We start from the raw sequence: 2,271 nt of genomic DNA on the forward strand, positions 1-2,271 counted from the left end.
AAATCAAGCCATTTCCATCACCAAATAAAACATGTACCTAAAAGCATTTTGTGCACATGACCAAATCATCAAAACCATACCATAACATGCATGAAATGGCCAATTCAAAAGGCTAATTCCATTCAACCAATATGTTAAATAGGGCACCTCAAGTGCATTCATTCAAATCTTACCTAAACATGTATACATTCCACATTTCAATCATCCACATCGAGTCCAATACTTTTCCAAAACATACCCTATCTTGACCATATGGAAACATGCATCAAACCATAGCTACATTAACCCATACTGATTACACATCAAAGGTACCAAGATAACTCAAACCAACCAACATCTTATGGTGCCAAAACAATATATACATACCAAAATCATCAACCAACATTCAACTAACATTAAACATAAGTCCACTTGTACATGCCATTATAATTTGGGAATTATGCCTACATTTAAACACCTTTTGGGAATCATGCCTACATTTAAACACCTTTATCTCTCTATCTATTTTCATAATTAATTCATTTTTTAGATTGATGGTTTATTTATAAGTGGGAAAAAGTGACCTACCCAAATGAATGTGAATTTCTTGATCTTCTTCAAAATCGAGGACAACAAAATCAACAGGTATTATGAAACTCCTCACCTTAACTAATATGTACTCAAGTCCACTTTTACAACGTACTAAGGATCGATTGGCTAATTATAGGGTTATGGACGTAATTTTAAATTTCCCCAATCCTAGTTTTATATAACATGGGCATCAAATTAATACTGACCTCTAATTCACAAAGGGCCTTACTAAAATATTTATCCCTTATCTCTACAAGAATTGTGAAACAACCCAAATCTTTTAATTTTTGGGGTATTTTCCTTGCAATTATTGTACTGCATGAAGCATCAATGTTAATTTGCTCACTGTTCTTTAATATCTTATGCCTAGACATGGTTTCTTTTAAATATTTGGTGTATTTCAGAATTTTATCGATTAATTCTAGTAGTGGCAAATTATCATTGAGGGATTTAAATAATTTTAAAAAATGTACATATTCCACTTCATCCCTTCTTTGCTTTTCCTCCAACCTCGATTAAATGGCATCTGCTTTGTGATAAGATTTAATTTTTTCACGAGTATCGACTCAACTACCGGTTTGGCTACCTTTTAAATTTGCTCCTCAAGCTTGTTTCCTTCAATAGGATCATCCACAACATATTTTAAATTATCCTTCCTTTTGATGGGTTCACTCGAGTTTGTAACGGTCTTACCCGAGCAGAGTACGTGGCATTCACATGTTCTTTCCCATCCCTTCGAGGATAGTCTTCTGTATTACTTGGGATGTTTGTGCTCGCTTTTCTTCTCATTTCATTCATCATGCTTGTTATCTACTGTACTTGTTCCTTCTATTCTATCTAGCCTTCGACCATATACAATGTGGTCACTCATCTTTGGTTGTTCCTGAGCTCTCTACATATGCGTAGGTTGATAAGGCTGATTCGACTAATTTTGTACTAGATTTCCACCTCCTTGATTACCTCCCCACTTCATATTAACATGGGCCTTCCAACGAGGATTGTAGGTATTTGAATAAAGGTTTCCACCTCTATTAACCAAATAATTTACCTCTTTTGACTGGCTCTCATGGCCCATAACTTCAAGCCGAGTAATTCATGGGTCGTTTGACAGTGGTTTCCAAGCGATGCAACTTTTCCAATATTTGTTGGTATTTATCCTCCTCATGGACCAATTTAACTATTGATGGTTTTAGGTTGTATGAGAATCTCTCATTTGGCCACCTATATGAGTTCATAGCCATGTCATCAATTAGGTGACAAATTCGCTCATAAGTGTTATTCATGAATGCTCCATCGAATGCGCCATCTAAACTGAACTTCAAATTCCTATGCATGCCATTGTAAAAGATTTTCTTCTAAATCCATTCTTGCATCCCTTGGTGGGGGCACTTTCTCGTGAACAATTTAAAGCATTCCCATGCCTCATATAGGTTTTCACCCTCAATCTGCTTGAAGTTGGAAATATCATGTCTAAACTAGATGGCTCTACTTATAGGGAAGAATTTGTGTAAAAATTTTCCAATGAGCTCATCCCATGTAGTGATAGAACCTGGAGCCTGTGAGTCAAGCCAATCAGCCGCATTATCACATAAAGAAAAGGGGAGCAGCTGAAGATTAATAACATCATCGGTGAACCCATTATATATAAAGGTGTCGTAGAGTTGGAGAACCACTTTCAGTGTTGGTTTGGGTCCTTAGTCA

General features: G+C 36.0%; 1 non-coding gene across 1 annotated transcript; it reads left to right on the top strand.

The window, feature by feature from the left end:
- Positions 1 to 1,941: 1,941 nt before the first annotated feature.
- LOC121218100 (small nucleolar RNA R71) lies at positions 1,942 to 2,047 on the top strand. The gene has a single exon (XR_005914363.1). It is a non-coding gene; the product is annotated as a small nucleolar RNA R71 (small nucleolar RNA).
- Positions 2,048 to 2,271: the final 224 nt, after the last annotated feature.

The sequence above is a fragment of the Gossypium hirsutum genome, chromosome D05, assembly GCF_007990345.1.
Source record: "Gossypium hirsutum isolate 1008001.06 chromosome D05, Gossypium_hirsutum_v2.1, whole genome shotgun sequence".
NCBI lineage: Eukaryota > Viridiplantae > Streptophyta > Magnoliopsida > Malvales > Malvaceae > Gossypium > Gossypium hirsutum.